The sequence below is a fragment of the Protopterus annectens genome, chromosome 3.part1 (assembly GCF_019279795.1).
Source record: "Protopterus annectens isolate FY-2018-M chromosome 3.part1, PAN1.0, whole genome shotgun sequence".
NCBI lineage: Eukaryota > Metazoa > Chordata > Ceratodontiformes > Protopteridae > Protopterus > Protopterus annectens.
Genome location: NC_056732.1, coordinates 970,751,015 through 970,773,865, shown reverse-complemented (window position 1 = coordinate 970,773,865; position 22,851 = coordinate 970,751,015).

Genomic DNA, 22,851 nt, shown 5'->3' with positions numbered 1-22,851 from the left:
CCTTTCTGTCAAGTCTATAAATGTTCTAACATGGTGGAGTGATTTCCCCACCTATGATACCTGGCTTCAGCCAAGTTTCAGAGATGGTTAGGGTGTAAGGAAAGAGGGTATTTATCCAGGCATGGAGATCAGTTGTTTTGTCAGTGATGCTTCTGATGCTGATATGATAGAATTTTAATGTAGATTGAGGTATGAGAGTTGATAATTCCCAGGCATATTTATACTAGACCCATGGTTACAGTGAATATCACCACAGAGATGTATTTTTATAGGGTAGAAGGCATAGGCAAATACTAGTTTAGTTTTTTTTTCTTTTCTGGTTCTGAGATGAATTTTGGCATGTTTGTGTGATGATACAATAAATGGGCATTTAAAACAATATTTGAAGGAAACATTAGAGAAGCTTGGATATATACTGTATATAGACCAGGTTGGCAGTAATATTGTAGAGTGTGTGATAGAAATTCAGAGGAGGCAAAGTTTATATGGTATGAGGAGGAGTGTGTGGTATGGCAACTATTACAAAAACATGACATTTTAAATGGGTAGGTAATGTTTCCTGTGTCATAATGTAGGGGAGATTTGTTGGGGAGGTATAAGGACCGACAGACAGATAGACAAATAGTTGTGTTCCTGTGTAGAAAGGGAATCAGTGCTAAAATGCCACAAGCCAAGTACAGTGGAACAATTGCAGAAGAAAGCTCTAGAGTAAAGCAGCATCCAAACCTTACAAGGTTAGAAGGCAGCAGGTAGTATAAGTTGGCACATAGAGAAGCATTGTGTTGGCAAATATTCTGTACTTTTAGAGAATGAGTGACCTGCACATTGCCACTCAGATTAGTGAAGGAACATTTTCCAACAGGGTGTTAATGTACAGGTAATGATCGTTGAAAAACAAGTCTACCACTTCATGGCAGCATGTTAAGCTGCTGTGGAGCTCAGAATGAAAGAAAGCTTACTCTGGAATGGAAATCCATAGATAAGTATGTATAATGAATTTTGACTCTGAATTCTCTCCCAAAATTAGTTTTGTTATAGTTTTGTTAAAGCTTTGTTAATGTTTTAATATATTTTTTTTGCTAAATGGGTTTTTATCCTCTATTTTTTTATATCAAGAAATAATGAGTTATATATTTATATCATAAAGTGTAATTCTGATATACTAATAACAATATGGAGTTTGAATTTTAACATTATTAACAAGGTATTCACTTTCCTTACACATTCTCTACACGACTTGCATAAACTGTGCTGTTTTAAATTAAATTATACAGTTTTTAATGATGCAATTTTAAAACATATATATTTCTATAATAATATATATTATAATATATTTACATGATATTTAAATTAATTGTATATATATTTAATATTATTATTTTTTTAATTAAAATAAGTCAAATATATTGTATTTTTTATGAATGAATTTGTTTTAAATGAATGGATTTATTGTGGTTTAGTGTTTAGTATTTGGTAATTCTGCTTTAACTTTAAATAGGAATGGTTAATTGAATGTAATTAAGACTAATTGGAGGGTGTATATATATATAAGTATATCTTTGGATGCACTGGTCTTTTCTGATGAAGTCTATTGGGAATGAAAACGCAATGTGTTGGTGGTTTTAACAAAAGCGTTCACGGTTGTGGATTAACTGTTTTTCAATAAACGTGTTTGTGGTGAACCTGGTCTCGAGCATTGGACTAAACCGTGGTGTGGGCTACATTCGTTTTCATCTGCTGGCAAAACTGTGTTCTAAGTAATTTTCAGCAGTTCCTTTTGTTTTTTCTTTTTTATTTTAACCCACCTCTGCTTCATCTTTCACTTGCTCAATCTTCTTCCATTTCTATTCAGTTCTTGAATTCATTCTAAATTTTTCAAATACCTCCAGACTTCATTCAAGACTAGGTCAGGCCTGTCTTTGGCAACATGCAATCAACTGTAATCAGGTTAATGATTTCCACTTATGTGTAATCTTTTCCATGTAGTCTTATACACCTTATGCTAGTACAGTCACCATTACAAAGGACAGACTGGTGGACAAAGAGCACCCCTGCTTTGTACCCCTTCCTCCCTCCCTACTTACCATTACAGCCTTTTTAATTCCTCATTCACTAGCAAGCTCACCTCAGGGGGGAGTCATACAGTGACTGATCCACCTTCTAAACCTTGGCTTCATGTGCATCTCATCCAAAATTCAAAAACTACTTCTACAATTAACCATTTCAAATGCCTTATAAATATCAGCAAAGACAATCCCTTTCTGGTCCTAGTTGACTTGTAATCCCTGAGTAAGACATTTCCACAGATGCCAAAAATTGTATTCTGCTGGTGTCCTGGTGAAATTATAATGATACACCTTCATGCAAGTGTAGCATACTGAGACACAAATTGTGTATTCTGTAGGCTATGTCCTGAGATATACCCAATGCAGCCCCTGTTTGTCTCTGGGATGTCCCACGTTGCTAGTACAATATGTTTTGCACATACATCAGTGTCCAGTAGTACACAAATCATATGCAGCCTCCAATGTTTTTGTGGTCAACACATGTCAGCCAACACCCATATATTATCTCTGCCAACTCAAAAACGGTGTCTCACCTGCTGTTCAGTTAGATGGTGGTAAGTAATATGCTGCAGGTAGCATTTTCTTTCATGCTGCCTGCCAGCAAGTTTCACTTACCAGTAGGAGGCAGGAGCACTTAGAAGTCATTGCAGCTTTCACCTGGTATGCATTATATATTGATTCTGACTCTAATTCCTGTGTCTGTGTGTATCTTGCTTATTGACCTGAGCCTGTGGCAGATCCAGGTTTTCTTTCTTCCCAGGGCACAACAGGTGTATGCCTACTAGTTCACTGGTTTGACACATTTAAGACATCTGAAGTAAAAAAAAAAAAGTTAAATTAAAGAATGTATGGTAGCAATTCACCCACAATCCACTGCTAGAAATCAATGACCATTTGTCTATATTCCTATGAGAAAACAATAAATGCCTCAATTAGTTATCATATTTACTTAGCTTGACAATATGCACAACACACAGCACATACAAGAACTAAATTTGTCATGTTTACAGATTATGGTTTGAATGAAATGTTAGTATGCTACAGTGTAACAAATCAAATTGATAGGTAGCAGGTAACAATACAACAAAATGAGTGAGTAGAACTAGTGTGGCTCTATAACAAAACAAAGCTACATTAAAAATGCATTCATAGTAAGAGTATTATTAATCTCATACAGTCCAATTTGTCCCTTTTACTGCTAAATGATAAACATGTTGACCCCATTCAACAAAACAAGAATACCAAGGATCGTACTCAAAAAAGAACATGATGCAGATGATGTTCCTATATACTACTCTATGGTGCAGGAACCAAGTATTCACACACACACACACACACACACACACACACACACACACACACACACACACACACACACACACACACACACACACAGACTCACACACACACACACACACACACAGACACACACACACAGATGTTACCATCGGTTACAGCCTACTATATGACTCTCTCTCTCTATATATATTATTTATATATATATATATATATATATATATATATATATATATATATATATATATATATATGTATGTGTATATATATATATATATATATATATATATATATATATATATAGATATATATATAGATATATACCGCAGATGTTTGCTTGCGATCAAATGAAGGAACAAATACATAAATAATGACCTAAAAGTTTGTTTCAGCTCACCAAGAACTATACAGTGCAACCCACTGCAACCCCATGCCTTCCCAACATCTTAGCTCAAGGATCAGAGACAAACAACCAAATTCAGGATCAAATTTTAGATATTGGTTCTACATAATTAAAGATTTATTAGCATAGCAGGTTTGGTATTAGGAAACATTTTTGGAAGGTTTTGAAGTCTTAAACGCATATGCATGCCATTACTGCCATTATTGAGTGACTGCAGTCCACAGTACTTACCAGAAAGTCACAAATGTTATGAGAAGCAAACTACATATATGAGGAAACAAATCAGGGACAGGTGAGAATTATACCCTCTGCATACGCTATACACACACACACACACACACACACACACACACACACACACACACACACACACACACACACACACACACACACACACACACACACACACACACACACACACACACACACACACCATCAATAAATTGCCACTTACTTGTATCACTTTACAACTCAGATAATTCTTGAGATGAAGTGAATGAACAAAATTAATAAATAATGGCCTGCAAATGTATCTCAGCTTGCTGCTGACAGAACCATGCAGTGGAACTCCCCTCTGCACTTTCAATTTCTTAGCTCAAAGTTCCAAAACAAAGGCACAACATCAGAAACAAATTTGAAATAATTTGCTTATATATTTGCAAAGTTGCTAGAATAACAAGCTTTGCCTTAGCAAACATTTCCAGATGGATTTAATTCTGCAATTCATATGCCTGTAGTTTGTACTGACTGTAGTCTGCAACAAATTTTGCAGAAAGCCACAAATTTTACAAGGAACAGACCAAAATACTTCTTGATTTCTTTATTCGAGAATTCTGTGCAAAGCCAAAAATAATGAAGGGGCACATTTTAAATATTATTTAATGTTTTTGTTAACCAGGTCTACCCTGTGGACGAAGTGTCCCATTTTCAAGGATAACCTGGGAATACTGGCTGGTTAAGTGGTTTGCTCAAAGTCGCATGGTAGATAAATGGAGGTGAAAGGATCCGAACCCTTTACCTTTGACTATGCCAAGCAGTTTGTTAATGTAAGTGCCAGACAACTTGAAATTACTTAAAATATTAACAGAACAGTAAGTGTTGCATGGACAAATATCATCTGAAAATGAAAAGCTATCAAACTGTAATGGCTGGCATTATTGTCTGATAATAATTAGCAGTGGTTTACCAGAAAAAAAGATTATAACAAGGGGCATGCCTTAAATATGAGCAAAAAACAGTGAGGTCCTGGAATGTTAGTGATATATAAGAGTCAGGCTCCTCTAATTTAGTTAAAAGCTATAAGAACAACAGGCTTTGCATCAACATACATTTTCTGAACATTTGAACAAAAAAAATATGAAACTTTAATAAATGGTGTTAACTGACTGATTGCAAACCTCTGTGATTTTTAACCCTTTGCGATGTATCAGAAAATGAAGATGTGTGTCAAGGTTTGTCAGTGCAATGGAATTAGGCTTTAAGCTCTTACTGAGCTTGTCAAGGGTATATACTTGTTTTTCTTTCTACATCCGTTTGGCTAGTGTGTGACTTAGAGCAAGTAACTTAAAGCAGATAGTGTTCCTTATCCTTTTCCTTGGTTTAAAAGATCAAAATGTAAAATGACAGCACATATAAGCATGTGGGAAAATGCTCATATACAGTTTCTGAACAATAAAGAGCCAGATCATGGTCAAATGGGTCCATAAGCAGGGTAATGTACCCCCCCCCCCATAGCCACACCTATATTCCATTATTTGGCTGTTTCTCCTTAATTACCATAAACCACTGTTTAAACTTCTTAGTGTATATTCTATTTTCTTCTTCACTTTTACAAGTTTCACAGAGATTTAGATTTAATAAAAAAAAATTATTAAAAAGTTTACTGCAAGAACACTGATGCAGGAATGTGGCTTACCTGAAACAAAATTGCTGCTTTAAGGAGCTCATTCTCTCTAGTGTACTTAGGATGTTTTAAACAGTTTTTGTTAGTTGTCTGCAGCTGTTCCTGACTTTAGTATTTAAACAGTTTACAGTCGAAGATCATCTTTTGTTGCTTTTTGAGCATCGAAAAAGTCATGGGTACTGACTTGGAGGCTTCAGCAGTCGGACATTAGAAGATTAGAGGATGAAGTGGTTGCACTAAAGAATGCAGTTAATTTACTAAAAGATGAACTGGCATTAGCCTTTGCTTACTGCTGTAAGTTCTAAAATATGATTGTTCGGGTCTATATTAAGTGATCGAACTTTTAAAAGTTTGAACGTCATATGATTGACACCATATGATCGAACTTTTAAAAGTCTGAACGTTTCAACGGAGATCTCCATACAGTGTGGAATGGGAAGATTTCCCTTTCCTGCACTGTAGTGCGATCTTGGAGTTGGTATATTTAAAGAGCAAGGGGTAGGGGGGGTGCAGTCCCCCCTCCCCCCACTTAAAACATTCAGGTAGATTTTTTTCAGTGGTTTATTTATTTTTTTTTTATTAGATTTTTTGAACTTTTAACAGTTTGATCATCTAATAAGGACGCGAATGTTCAGGTATACAGAACTTATGATTTCAAGAATATGTCTCACTGGATTAACATTAGAGTCACAGGGGTTCATTTAAGTATCCCCGATCAAGACATAAGGTCATTTTTTGACTATTATTTAAGTATAATGATCTCAGTCACCCCCTTATCTGTCAAAATGTATCAAGAGGTGCATACTGTATGGCCTCAAAGCAAAAATAAAATTGTTGCCTAGTCATTTGCTAGCAGATTTCAACTCTGCATGCATAAGGGACTGGCTGATTCTGTACAGTAGGGGAAAAAAACAAAACAAACGGGTGAGATGGAAGGTACATGTTATATTTGATGGCTTATTTCTCAAAGAGGTTGTATAATCTACAGCAAGAGATGCTCCCTATTAAAAAAGAGCTCTCATCTTGTGGTTTCTCATCGATGTTTATTTTCTCTGCCATATTAACTGTAGAAAAGGATGATAAGAGAATGTTGCTGCCATGACAAACAATAGGGCTCTGAATTTCTGCAGAAAGTTAAACCACAGCTGGATCACATGCAGGGGAAGAAGGGGCCAGTTATTGGTCTGAGAAAGAAATGTAATGAGAGTTAGCCAGGAAAAGAAATGCCAGTAACCCTATTCTCCAGTTAAATCACCATTTCCAGGTAAATTAAAACTGCTGAGATGAGCTTCCCCATGGGAAAAGGAATCCAAACAGCCCCCACTGAATTGTCAGATGAAAGATGTTTTGTAGAAAAGAGCCACAGGTAATTTACCTAAGGGAATTCAGGGGTAAAAATGTTGTTTATGAAAACATCCAGTCTGGAGAAAAAAATCAAGCTTACATTTAGCTCCTGGCTAACTAGATCCCCATGACAGAAGTCTGGACCAACAAAAAGCAAGCTGTATGTCCAGGGGAGTCTGGTACCAGAAATGAAGAGGCAAGGCCATCTGGAGAGAAATCCTGGTCAGATATTTTTCTGGCGCATTTAATTCTTGAGATGATGGTATGTCAAAGGTTTTGATATATTGGACAATGCAGGGTGGGCAGAAGAGGCAAATAACATGATAAATTGTGAATCTGATCGGCATTTCAAACTGTTAACAGCATTGTACTCTTAGCAATCTGCTGATCCAGGATCACTATAAAACTAAAACTAATTTCATGTATTTTTTTTTTGTGTGTGAGGAGAATGGACAACTGATGGCTGTTAAACATTTTGAATGATGATGTAATATTGAAAGTTTTTTTCTTTTCATATTTTTAGCACATTCTTGTCTGCTAATGTTCTCTCTTTTTTCTAACCTTTAGACATCACACACAGAGTATCTCTCTCAATGTATAGGGTGAGAAGTCATTTCATATTTTACTTAGTTCTCTCTGGGTGATGGTCATAGCCCCCCCCCCCAGTTAATATTTTCTGATTTCTTATTATTTGAATGGTTGAAGTTCCTATGATTTTCTTTTACTTGATGTGTGTCTTTTTCCTTCAGAACTGGAAAATCTCATTGGGAATTGGGATTTCTAACATGGAGGTGAGACCACCCTATCCTTATTTATCAATAAAATATTAATTCACTATAATATTATTCATAGGTGATTTTGTCTTTTTTCTCCTTGTTACTTATTTGTTGCTCTGTCAGTAGGAACTACAGTATTGCTATTGCATTCTTAGGGCATGAATGATAAAGGTTGCTGTAATACCTGTTTAGTTCTTCAGCTAGCTTAACAACCAGAAGTGCTCTTCATCCAGATATAGGTGCAGTATTGGCACAGAAGGAGGTCAATACGGTATCTAGCCAAGGGAGACACCTGGAATTTCTGTTTTGTTTTAACCCTAGCTCAAGGGGTTTGACATAATCTCATCTGGCAGGTGGTGGGGTACCTGCTGAAACTATACATTTTCTTTCTTGGAATATTTGAGAAAGTACGCATCTGATATGGAGAGCTAGACTGTTATGAAGGTTCTTGAAAGAAGGAGCATATATTGTTTGTCTACAAGAAACCAAATTAAGTGTGCATGAAGCCCATAAGTTCAGGTCCAATCAGTATTCTTCTGTGATTACTGATTATATTCCTGGACGTGGTGATTGGGGTGTTCTGCTTTTGTTTGGTAAACCCCCTAATACTTGAGTCACAGCAAGTTAGATTTAGCAAGAAATGGGGTTTGTTTATCTGGGATCAACAAGGAAGTCCGGTTGATATGTAAACATTGTGCACAAAATTAAGATGATGCAAATGTTTTGTAGAGTTTTTATGATATGGCAGGGGTTTACTAGTTGCATTAATTTCAGCTTGCTTGCAGGGAATCTTGATTTAGTGTTAAATGAGCAATTGGATTGACTTTATTCAGCTAGGGAACACCACACCAAGAGACAAATGATACTTAAAGCATAGAAACGTACATATATGATGAAAAGTTTTATCCATCTAAGGTGTGTGTTCCATATTTTCCACAAATCTTAGGTTCAGAAGTATGTACTAGGCCAGCTACCTGTGTGGTCTATTTTAAACCTAACCATTTTCCTTTGGTGAGAATTAAACCCTGTACCTCTTGTATATGAGGCAAATATCTTAACCATTATCACAACTCCCAGCCCTTAACAAGCAAGTAGAATTGACGTTGTGCTTATCCTGGATTACTACAAGGTGAAGACACCCACAACCAATATTTTAGAAATTAATCTATCTGACAATGCTCCAATCATATTAGCAATTGTGCTAGATGATTCCTCCCTGAGGTTTATGAACTGGAAATGGACATATTTTTGACTGCACTCTGAAAAGGATAAATAAACTGTTATGTCCATCATATCTGATGCAGTGAGCAGGCTAGTTCCTGCAATTTGGTTGCAAAACAAAAATCAGAGGAGATGTCATGGAAAAGGAAGGGATCAGGTAAGAGACCAAAAATGATCTTATTCTTAAGAAAATAAGGATACTACACTGGATCAACAAATTGTAATACAAAAGAAAAAAATCAGCACTTAGAGATCATGAATTAGCATTCTCTATAGAAATGAATTTGTTGGAGGTTTCAAGGGAAGAAGCTGAGTTGTTGCCTAAAGGACACTTCTGGTAATTGTACAGGGAGGGGGGTCTAATGTGTATGTATTGGTTATTCAATTAATGTAATTCAAGCTGTAGTATCTAGGAATAAAACTAATAAATGAGAGATAGTTACTCAGAATTATTTAATTCTTACTATGCTACCTTACACAGTTCCCAAGCCAGTATCTCCAGTAAACTTTAGAGCTGATAGGCAGCATGAATATGTGGAATTTTGTTGAGAGAAAGGGATATCTTAATTTGACCCTTCTCCCTCCCAGATGTGTCTTCAGCTATTTTTAGACACAAGTGTCATAAGGCTTCAGAAATTGATGGTTTCATAACTGAGTTCTGAGAGTTTGACATAGTTTTAAATTATGAATCCCTAAATGGAGTAATTTCAGGCTGATATCCCTAATTAATGTAGATCCATATATTTTCACAAAGGTTCTAGCAGTTAAGTTGGAAGCTTTGTTACCACACCTAATTCAGAAGGGTCAAGAAGGTTTCATTAAGGGGAGTGATGTAATTGATAATTGGTGGGACTTACTACTTACTAGGCTTCCTCCATAGTTAATCTGGGAGAGCCAATGATGCTGGAAATAGTATTATTTGATATTAAAAAGTCTTTAAATTGCATAGAGTGGGGATTTTTATTTCAAGTATTTCACCTGTGTCACTGTTGGACCTAGTTTGTGAGTATGATTAAGCAGTTATATTTGGCTGCTTCCTTTAGAGTTTTGGTCAGCAGGATACTTTCTGATCCTGGGTATATTATTAGAGGTACCAGGCAGGATTGTCTATTCTCCCCAGCCTTACTCTTGCTAGTTATGGAGGAGTTGGTCTATAGCAGAAGGACTATTATAGATACTCAGACAAGCTGTAATGCATTGATTGGTAGATTTCTTATGTTTGCGGATGACTGTGCACAAATCTTATGGCAGTATTGAGAAAGGTAATGAATGTCTTCTATTCTTTTAGCAAAGTGTTAGTTCTGCAGTGTAATTCATGAAAATTTGCTTTATTGAAGAGAGGTATGGCATAGGAGGGTTTATGGTATTCATCTATAGCCAAATAATTGGCCTTAAGCTAAAGCATTCATTGCTAGATATACTCTAACTGAATTGTCAGGAGTCAGTCACTAACATGAGGAGATTTTTTTTGCTTAAGCAAGTGAATTTTCATTATATGTTAGGTAAGGTCAGACCTTTCCAAGTATGATCTTGTTGCTTATCCTTTACCTGATTAGGAATATTCCCCTTCCTATGACTCATCCCTATACAGACCTTATTAATTTTTGGGGGGGGGGTTCCAAATATATTCTCACATGTCCTCCATTTATTTTGGAGGCTTTAGGAATTCCCCATTTAGTGAGATACTCTCACTTTTCAACTGAGCCATGTCATTCGCTGTTCAGAATATGTGACTGCAAGGGCTACACTATTGTTACATCCTTATGAGAAGTGCATGTATAGATTTTTTAGTGAATTGGTGGGTCACCTTATGCTGGTAGAAGCAAGGTTTGAGGATTTATCTTTGGGTCAATGACCAAATGATCTAATTTGGTGGCATTGTGGTTATTTCCATTGCAATTAAGTCTAGGGTTTTCTGGACAGACAAAGGGATGATACACTGGTCTCATGTTTTAAGCTCCCTGTCAGAGTCAGAGTGGAAAAACTTACCTACTGTAAATGTAGAAGTTCATAGGTTCATAGGTTGGTACTAGGCTATTGGCCCTAGGGCCTATGCAAGCCTAGCCATAACAATTCCCTGGATATTTCTTCCCACAATATTTACTTCTCTGGACCTCTGTCTAGCAGGGCAACTGACATGATCCCTGGGATGAATTTCCTATCCCCCATCCAATCATCAAGGTTCCTTTTAAAGAGGGCAAATGAGGTACTCTGATTGACATGTATGGGCAGTCTATTCCAAAGTATGGGGAGTCTCTGGGTCAGGAACCTATCCTCCAGCATGTTTTGTTCATTGTGATGACAAGGTTTAGATCCCTGGATCATGTGGCTCTGAGGGATTGGGATTTCTTTAAGTGGAGCATGTCCAACAGCTCAGGGTTTGACATGGCCTTGTATGTTAAGCAGAGATCGCCTCTGAGTAGACAATATGCCACAGAGTATAGCTGGAGTTTTTTTAGACGGTCAGCATATGGCATCTGCTTTAGGCCTGTGATTCTTTTAGTGAGGTATTTCTGTGGCCTTTCCAGCTGTTGCAGATGTCTTGTGAGGTACATACCAAATGGGGCATTATACTCTATAATGGGTCTAATGACGGTTGAGTACAGTGGGACAATGACCTCCTTTTTTCTGGATGAAAAGCCCTTAGTGATGAGGTGTGCCACATAGAAGGATTTCCTGACTGTTGTGGTGATGTGTTTATCGAAAGTGAGACCACTGTCTACCTGTGTCCCTAAGTGTCTCATCACACTTTCGATGTTTAGTGTCCTGCACCTATGTGGTAATTCATGGGTACATGTTTTTTTGCAAAGGGGATAACTATACATTTCTTGGCATTAAGCTTGAGCCCATGGCTCTTGCACCAGACATCTGTTTCTGTAAGGCCCTTTTGTAGAATATCCACATAATTTGGGGATTCAATAATGGCTCCCAGTTTGCAGTCATCTGCGAACTTTGTTAGCCAGAGTCCCTTAGTGTTGGCCTGTACTTCAGAGAAGAAGATGCCAAACAAGAGTGGTCCCAGGACAGAACCCTGATGTACTCCACTTGTCACTTGTCTGGAGCTGGATTTGGATTCGGCTACTTTTACAGTCTGGGTTCTGTCAGTAAGCCAGTTGGCAACCCATCGAGTGACGTAGGGATTTATGCCCAGCTTAGTAAGTTTATCTATGATTCCAGAGTGGGGGATGGTGTTGAAGGCCTTGGCGAGGTCCAGATAGGCTGTGTGGACTGCCTTACCCTGGTCCACAGCACTGGAGATTGATTTGAAGAAGTCAGTCAGATTCAGGAGACAAGATCAGCCCTTCACAAAACCAAACTGGGTGGGGTCCAGTGTTTGAAGTTTGCCAATGTCTTTGTTTATAAGTTCCACGATAATGCGTTCCAGGCCCTTGCAGATCAGGCTTGTCAGACTGATGGGAAGGGAGTTCCCAGGATCCAAGGTGGATCCCCCCCTTGTGGAGTGGGATAATTGTAGCTGTGTGCACCACTCAGTGGGCATGAAGCCAGAGGTGAGGCTATGATTAAACATGACACTTAGGTGAGGTGCCAGTTCATTTTGTAGTTCATGTAGTACACAGCCTGGGATGTCATCTGGTCCCATGGATGCTCTTTTCTTAGCTTTGGAGGGGAGGGTGTGGTTTCTACCTGTGTGGCCGTGATTACCGGAATTTGGCAATCTTTTGGAATTGAGATGGGCCCTTTAGGGGGTGAGAGGGGGTGAACTTGGCACTAAATTGATCTGCCAGGATATGGGCAATATCCTTGGGATCAGTATATTTAATGCTATTCTGCTGTAGCTCTGAGCAAATCTGAGAATTGCCATTAAGATTCTTGACACAACTATAGAATGCATTGTGGTTGTCTTTGGAATCTTTGGTAATTTTATTTTTGTAACTAGCTTTTGAGGATTTTATGAGGGATCTCAGCTTCTTACTGAGGCTGGTGAGGGATTTTTTTGCATCCTGGGATTTTCCTCTTTTCTGCAACAGTTTCTTCCTTCTGTTGTACAGTTTGTTTTAGCAGGGGACCACCAGATTAGCTTCCTTTTTTTGGAGAAGAGAATCTTGGTTCTATTTGGGATGGCACTATTTATGCATGAGTGTATGTGCTCGTACAGTGCCTTAGTGTAGGATTCTGCAGTCGAACTTTCAGATCACGTCTGCATGGGTGTCTTGAAGTTTGTCACTTCTGACTTCAGTAGTATGAAGTTGGCTTTGGAGAAGTTTTTTAAGGAGATTTCTGTACTGGGTGGTGAGGATGGGATGTGGATGTCAAGGGTGATTTGATTATGGTCAGACCTGATCAATGAGGGGGTGACCACTGGTGTGGAGCATCTATCTCCCATGTTGGTAATGACCAGGTCTAGGATATTGGAGCCCCTGTTGGGACAATGGATTAGTTGATCCAGGGCATTGGAAGTTACGAATTCCAAGAACCACTGGGAAAAGGAGTTGGTACCCGAGTAGTTTTCCCAGTTAATGGCAGGGTAGTTGAAATCACCCAGTATTAGGTTGTTTGGTTGTATCTTAATATTTTCCAGTACGTTTAGAAAGGTGTAGTGAGAATCTTGGGGCATGGTTGGGGATCTGTAGCTAGCTACAATTTGGATTGCAGTATTACCTAGTGTCAGTTGCATCTGGAGAATTTCAGATGCATTGTGTTGGGCAACTAGCCTGGAGGTGTGAATATCCTTAGTGAATATGGACACTCCTCCACCTTTAGTGTCTTGGTCTTGGTTTTGTGGCCAAAAAGTGTGGTAAGAGTTGTAGCCTGGTATTGCAGGGGTGCTCTCTGAAGCTTTGAACCAGGTCTCAGTTACTGCACAGATATCGATGGTCTCCATTTTTAGGAGTGCCTCGAGAGAGTGCATTTTGAGGTTTAGACTTCTAGCATTGAGAGCATTACCTTCAGATTTTGCATGCTTGTATCTGTTATGGTGGTGATTTTATCCTTTGAACCTTGCCTAAAAAAGGCACCATAGGGGTGGCAAGAGATTTAGCCAGTAACCTGAATCCCAGGGGTGACAGGTGCAGACCATCTCTGGCAAAGCATTGTGGTTTGTTGATAATATCTTCCCAGGCAGACAAATACTGGATCCCCTTTGAATGACACCAGAAGCTTAGCCAATTGTTGAAATCAATCATTTTGTCCTTATACTGTAGTATCGTTTTTGGTGAAGGCAGGATGATACTCAGGGCTAGGGTCATACCTGCCTGGGCCACATGATCCAAGAGCTCTTCCAATCTCTTTTCATGTAGTCCAGGGAGGTACATCTTAAGTCATTCACTCCAGCATGGACAATGACAGAGTTGTATTTGTACTTGTTGTGCAGTGACTTGAGTGCATATGTTATGTGGCAGATCTAGACTCCTGACAGGCAGCTGACTGTAATTTTCTCATTGCTCAGCCTGGTGAGTGGGACATCAGTGTGCCTGACTATAGAGTCACCTATGACTAAAGTGTTGGGTACATTGTCTTGCCTTACGGGCTGTTGTTGGGTTGCACACTGGTGTTGTGAGCTATGTGTCACTTTGGTTGTGACTGGTGTTTGCGTTTCAGCTTCGGAGGTCCTTGTTGCTTGGGCAGGTTATTGTTAAGGGCCTCCGCATATGTGAGTTTAGTGCTGCTATGTCTGGGTGTTGATGGTGTGGGTTGTGAAGGGCTATGAGTTGCTAGAGGTGCAGTGCAGGTGTTAACCTTCTCCTCTTGGCTGTCTAGCACTATCTTGGCTGGAGAGAGAGCTTTGCTTCCAGTTTGGCTATGTAAGTGCATCTCTCGCAGGTTGTAGTGTTGGGTGGTAGGAGGAGAGGATTGTCTGTGTACATGAGGCAGTGCTGCATTGCCCCAGTATGCCCAGATTCACCAGGTGGACAGGAGAAATCACCGGAAGCTGACCCTTGGACATGCCTGTTTAGGTGCTTTTGTTTGTAAAGTTTAAGAGCTATTTTCCCTTACCTTTGCAAGATCTTCTTCTTCTTTCAGCTGTTCCTGTTAGGAGTCGCCACAGTGGATCATCTGTTTCCATTTCTTCCTGTCCTCTGCATCATGCTCTTTCACACCAACCGCCCACATGTCCTCTCTCACCACATCCATAAACCTCATCTTAGGCCTCCTCTTTTCCTCTTACCTGGCAGCTCCATCCTTAGCATCCTTTTCCCAATATACCCAGCATCCCTCCTCAGATACATGTCCAAACCAATGCAATCTCACCTTTCTTGCTTTGTCTCTAAACTGTCCAACCTGAGCTGACCCTCTAATATACTGATTCCTAATCCTGTCCATCCTAGTCACACCCAGTACAAATCTTAACATCTTTAACTCTGCCACATCCAGCTCTCACTCCTGCCTTTTCAACAATGCTACAGTCTCCAACCCATATAACATAGCTGGTCTCACTACCCTCTTGTAGACCTTTCCTTTCACTCTTATTGGTACCTGTCTGTCACAAATCACTCCTGACACTCTTCTCCACCCATTCCACCCTGCCTGTACTCTCTTCTTCACCTCTCTTCCACACTCACCATTACTCTGAACTGTTGATCCCAAGTACTTAAACTCATCCACCTTTACCAACTCTACTCCCTGCATCCTCACCATTCCTCTACCCTCCCTCTCATTACCACACATATATTCTGTTTTAGCCCTGCTGACCTTCATTCTTCTCCTCTCTAAAGCATATCTCCACCTCTCCAGGGTCTCTTCAACCTGGTCCCTACTCTCACTACATATCACAATGTCATCTGCTAACATCATAGTCCATGGGGCCTCCTGTCTAATCTCATCTGTCAATCTGTCCACCACCACTGCAAATAAGAAAGGGCTCAGAGCTGATCCTTGATGAAAACCCACCTCCACCTTAAACGTATCTGTCACTCCCACCGCAGTCCTCACCAATGTCACACTACCCTTGCACATATCCTGTACCACTCTTACATACTTCTCTGCCACTCCCGACTTCCTCATACAATACCATAACTCCTCTCTAGGCACCCTGTCATATGCTTTCTCTAAGTCCACAAAGACACAATGCAACTCCTTCTGACCCTCTCTGTATTTCTCCAACAACACTCTCAGAGCAAATATTGCATCTGTAGTGCTCTTTCCTGTCATGAAACCATACTGCTGATCACTAATCTTCACCTCCCTTCTTAACCTAGCTTCCACTACTCTTTCCCATAACTTCAAGTTGTGACTGATCAGTTTTATCCCTCTGTAGTTACTGCAGCTCTGCACATCACCCTTATTCTTAAAGATAGGTACCAAAACACTTTTTCTCCACTCCTCAGGCATCCTCTGACTTTCCAAAATTTCATTAAACAATATGGTTAAAAATTCCACTGCCATTTCTCCTAAGCACCACCATGCTTCCACTGGTATGTCATCTGGGCCAACAGCCTTTCCATTCTTCATCCTCTTCATAGATGTCCTTACTTCCCCCTTGCTAATCTGCTTCACTTCCTGATTCACTATCCCCACATCATCCAACTTACCTTTATAGGCTGTTTAGTGCCTACGATTAATTTCTCCTTATTGACAAGGTGAGGTGAGTGCTTGTATCAGTTTCAGGCTTCCTAGTGCTTTCCAGCAGGTTCTAGAGCAAGTGTTAGTCACAGGGGTTCAGATTTTAGTGCTACTACTGAGAAACCAGCTAGTTCTAAGGGAAAAGTTGAAGAGCAGTCTTTCTGACACCTGGAATAGTTTAACTGTAGGGCCAAAAAAATGTGCAAACACACATGTTTTTAAGCCAGAAAGTTGAAAAGGGATAGAAATCAGCCAAAAGGCTAATAAAATTAGAGTTTCAGAGCTGGAAACCACTCATCTAGCATTAGATAGGCAGTACAATGCTCCCCACTCCCACTGGTAAGCAGTAGGATTTCCCTCTACCACAGCAAGGTCTGGATAGCTCTGAACACAGAAAATAAAGTCCTGAGACAAGCAAAGCCTGGGATATGGACTGGCTAGGAAATGTGGGAAAACAGCAAACAAGATAGTATTTTGTTTTTTGAAACAGGCTAAACAATGCAATAATACAGTAAATAAACACAGAAAAGGCTAACACACTTGAGTGTGTAGTCCTAAACAGTAAATGCAATTAAAACTAAAAAATTAGCAATTTAAAACTTTTTAAATGAAGGAAGGCAAGTGCACAACTGAAAAACAATTTAAGAGGCAGTAATACAGCAGAATAAGTAGCTAGTCTACATATCCAGAGAAGCCTATATATACAGAAAAGCAGCTAAAACACACAAACAATTCAGATGCAGTGCAACCTAGAGCACTTGAGATGTAGCAATATTAAGGCAATTACAGTTATAATACATGCTCTAAAATATACTCTATATTTCCAAAATGTTTGACAAGCACAGTCAGAACACAAGGAGATTCAGCCAATTTTTTTTTTTTTTGAAAGAGAAAAAGGAGAAACAGAAGGCCTTCTCAGATGTTTCTATTTGTATTAGGTAGAATGAGCTAATGACACCAGACTGTGAGGAGTGTCCCAGATCAGATTTACAGTAGGGGCGGGCAACTGCAAAGCCACCAAGTATAACAACAAGACACGAAGAGGGATGGAGGGTGGGGACCAATACTAAAGCTATTAGCCTGCAGACAGTAAACACTTCAGAAAGCCACAAAATGAAAGTTCTTAAACAGATAAAGGAGCAAAGAGACTCTACAGAATGCTTTTAACTGCAAACAAATCAGTTACCCATGCAGATTAGTTAATAGCAATAAAATACACAAAACTATGCAGCAGGCAATAAAAAGTGCTATATATAAATTGCTAGAAACAATAATCAGTAAAAATAATTAAAAAAAACAGGATACTTATATATATCAGCTCTGAGTTGTAGTTAACGCCCCTCCTCCACTCTGCTCAGTGTGTATAGACAGAAATCCTCTCAAAGTTTGGCCTTAAATACCAGAAGATACAACCTTAGACAACTTTTTTTTTTTTTAAAGCACAAAAGAACCAACTCCCACTTGCCAGCAGCCAATTAACACAATCTAGCCAAGGTAAAGAAGGGCTTCTGATAATTCAAGATGGCCTGTTCATTTTGTGGCTTTCTGTAGTGTTTACTGTCTGCAGGCTAATAGCTTTAGTATCTGCATGGGTAACTGATTTATTTGCAGTTAAAAGCATTCTGTAGAGTCTCTTTGCTCCTTTATCTGTTTAGAAACAGTTGGCTTGCCTGACTCTGAGTAATTTACCTGTTTTCATTTCAAGCAAAAACAAAAAACAAAAGGGATACACTTTTCCATGGGACAAGTGGGAGAAGATAAAATGGACTAGAACAAGAATGAGTTATAAGAACTGATTGGAGAATATGGAATAAGCTGTTAGGCATTTCATGGCAATGAAGTGGAGTCAGCAGGAACATGTCATCTTTACCAGAACCCAGAAGGACTATTTCTGGAAAGTGGTTGGCAAGGTGAAGAAATGTCCAAAACACCATAACCAGAAGTCAAAAATTTAATTTAAGTGTTTAGCCCCACACAGACAATCAAATATAGGAAACAGAGGGGATATTAATCATTGGAGATGTCGTCAGAATGGGACAGACGATATCCACCTGTTTTGGAGTTGTTCAAGAGTCCAAATATATTTGGTTTCTCTTAAGGAGAAGTTGAATGCTTTCTCTCAAATTTATCCCAGGCTTTAAGCTGGGAATTCTGGATTTTGGTTTATTTCCTGATATTAATCTCCCTGCCAAACAAAGCTTGGAAATATATTCAGTTTTATCTAGAGCAATCAAGCTCTTATGTACTAAGTACTGGAAGTGAGAAATAATTCATTTGAACATTTTTTGAGGTAGCACAAAGCCAATGTACTAAATTCATTGAAGCATTCAATACCCCCTTCCTCAGTCCCCTGTGGAATAGGTTAAACTATTGGTGAATTTGCTAATTTTCTTTATATTGGTACATGTCTATTTAACAATAATAATGTTGTCTAACCATTGTATCCTGTACATAGCTGAACTGTGTGTTATGTTTTTTGTCTTTGTTACACTCATTTTTGATGGTTTGCTTCATGTTTATAATTTGTATTGAGCAATGCTGTAGCTTTGACGTAGTCATGATAGTTATTTTCTTTTGAAAACAGATGCAATTTAGTTAAAAATGGCAATCAATTGATGAAAAAAACACTGAAAACTGAGAGCATGAGCATTAGTAAATTCACTTTTATTGAAAATGCCCATGTCAATCCATATAACTACAACAGTTGTGTTTGGATTTATAGTCAAATAACATATAGAAAAACAGCAATTAGCAGATATCTGAAGAATGAATGAGTTTAAAAAACAATTGCAAAACTCATTTGATAATAGCTCTGGACATCCTACTGGGGGCAGCCCAGGACCACTGTCTGACTGAATAGGTCAAACCTACACAAGGCAAGCCAAAGTTGATAGAATCAAAAGCTATACAACAGAAAGCAGTTTATTAGCATCTCATAGCCTTACTCATCTGCACTAAGTATCAAACAAACTGTTGTATCCCAACACAATGCATTTCACACCCATTTGCTGGCAAGAAATGAGACAAGTTAAAAATGTTTTCATAGTTACATTTTTAATATTAAATTTGTAGAATTCATGCTATCTGGTTTATTTTCTGCCAAATAATAAGCACACTTTCAGCAGTTAGCAAATCAAGGAAACAAAGTATTATACCCAAAAAAAACATGGCTCATATGATGAAGCTCTTGTTTACGTTAATCATTTCCTTCCTTTACACCATAACTACTCTGAGATGCAAAGCACACACATAAATAGATGTGATCATCACGTACAGGCTGTTGTATGACTTCATATATGTAGATGTTTGTTTGTGATAGAATGAATGAACAAATGCATGAATAATTACCAATAAGTACATTTTAGCTAATAACTGTGGGAACCATAAAGAGCATACCCTTTTGCAACCTAATGCCCTCTCAACCTCTTAGCTCAGGAATCAGAGAAAAGACCCACGCATGTCTCTTTTATACTTAGAAAGTTGCTTTGCCAAGCATCTTCTGAAGGATATAAAACCTGAAACTTACATTCCTGTCATTAACTAATGACTGCAACTCACAGCAATTTGCCAGAAAAATATACCTTTAGAAAGAATAGACCAAATAATTCTCAGCAATTTTACTCAAGAATTCTGAACAAAGTCATAATAATGTGGAGGGTGTTCCAAAAGAAACAAGCTTTAAATAATGCTTTTTATCTATTTCTTAACCAGGTACACCCACTTGAGAAAGTCACTTTTCAGGGGTGACCCAGGAGTATGATATTAAGGAAACAGAAATAACAGGATTCAAATCCTGAACTTTTTGACTACGGGAAGCAGTCTGTTACCAGCTCAAAGTCTTAAGTGTCAGACAAAACTAATTAACGTACACAGGGCAGCGGATGTTCTAAATAAAATACTTTCTTTTCCTGGCTTACCCAAAGATGCAAATCTGCAAGACTGTCAGCTTTAAAAGACACTTAGTGCACTTGTACAATTGCTGTAGTGACTATGACATATAGACTAAAACATCACTTTATTGACTTTTCCCATTTTATTGTCATTCACATTTTTACTTACTTTTCTGGTAGAATGTAGCCCATTTTATATTTTGTTAACACAGCTCTATGCCTATAGAAATTGAATGTGCTTTCTGACAGAAAATTTCACATCAAGTGAATGCAGTGGAACGCCACAGCCTTTCATGATTCAACCTGCTGCTTCCAGTGAGTTTTTACTTGAGCAAGAAGGAGAGTTTGTAGCTGCAATGAGTGGTATTTTGTCTCTAGTGATTCATTCAGAGGTGTTCAAGTTCCACAGGATCAATGATGACTAAAACTGTAAAAATTCTGTGCATAATACCTAGTGCTCATGAAGAGGTTGTAGTGGTTGTCAATTCTATGGCACATCTGAAAGCTAACCCCAGTTACACTACTCAACAGTATCAACCTTCTAGAAACATTCATAGTCACATTCAAAAACAGAAGTAATCTAGAAAGCTTAAGTCAGGTCTGGTTCCCCACTTGTGACCCAGAGGGTAACAGGACTAACAAGAACCAACACACAAAGGATTAGTCCAAATAAAATCACTTTCACCAGCAGATATATGAGACTCATTCTCTCACTGATGGCCTCCCTGTAAGAAGAAAATGTTTTTATTCCTCCCACAGAGAGGGTGTCATAGACAGTGTCTCCTAGATCTACTTGCATAAGTGACTTTATCTAGTCATATTCAAAAGAATAACTGTCCAGGACAGCTGAAATCACATTAGCTTGGAAAGGATAGTAATTACACATGGGAGAACCCCTCTGTACATACATGGACATTCCAAGCTCAGACTGTAGTGATCATGATGAGGTAAAAGTAAAGATTGCTAGCAAGGGCAGGAGTTACCACAGAAACTTAGGTTCTCCAATTTCATGAGTGGGCTTGCTTTAGATGTAAGACTGTCAGGGCACAATTATTTGCACTAAAACTTTGTAAAAATGTGATTATAACTTGAAGGGAAGAGCAAAAAAAGTGAGAGACAGAGAGAGAAATTATAATAACAGATCGATTTGAAGTGGATTTGTAGACAGTTATTAAAAAGGTGGGTATGTCAGACATACCAACAAAAATGTAGTTGAGAAATTATTTTTGCTATGGAAGTGTGTTTAATGAATTCCCCCAAAAACAAACTGAGAAGGTAATAATTGCATAAGGAAAGGGATTAGATATCCAATACTGTGCTTTACGTGTAGTCAACAGTGGATTAAATATACCTTGAAAGATCGAGATACTTCCAGTTGATGGTTCTCCACTTTTTTTTGTAGATCAACACATAAATGCACACATTTTTTCATTTGCTTTTATTGACTGACTACATACAATAAACTTTAAAACAACCATAGGACAAATGTGAAAACAGTTTAGGAATAGCTTCCAAAAAGAAAAGTGTCAAACTGATTCACTAACAAAAAATAAAGGCTACAGTTCCTCTCAAGAATGGAAATGAATAAAGAAAAAAGTAAATAAGCCTAGGAATCAGTGAGGCAAACAGGAGTCTGCCATATTTATCTGAAGAACACTAGCTTCACATAAGAAAGGGATAAACAGACCTAAAAAGAGCATGGCAGTTCTCTCTTAATCTTACCATTTGTGTAGAAATACAGTTAATAATGAATTACAAAAATATGAGTAGAGTTATTAAGATCTGAAGACATAGATTGCATATTGGTGAAATAAAGAATGAAAAAAGAGATTATGTGTGCAGAAGGCATAGATGAAAATGTCTCTAGTCCATTTTCCAGGGTTCTAATGCCAAGACAAAAAGAGAAATTAGAGATAGAGCCTTGTCTGCTAGCTTTTTTAATAAAAATTGTCTTTGTTGTCAATTTATTGATTTGGATATAGATGCAAAAGTTGTATGTTATTTATATTGTCTATAATTAAATCATTAAAGACTGATAATGTAATCAAGTCCTTATGCATAGCAAATCAAAATTATAACACAGATTCAATTTGATATGGTCATATTAGGTGAGGAACTAGGCTTAAACAGTTAAGCAACTTAGGCCCAATTGTCAAATGTATTACATGGTCACTATTTAAAATATTAATTTGCATTTAGGATGCACAATCCATTATATTGTTTCTGAGGTTCCAAAAAAGGTAGTTAAGCTCCTACATCGTTGTGACACAAGGGAAATACTGTCAGGCCAGCCAGGCCAGCTAGCTGGAATTTTGTAAATTATTATATGTCATTTGAGAATACTGATATGATTTATATAGAAACGTAACAAAAGGAGACACTGCCAGCCCAGCTATCTGTAATTTTGTAAATAGTTATATGTCATTTGTGA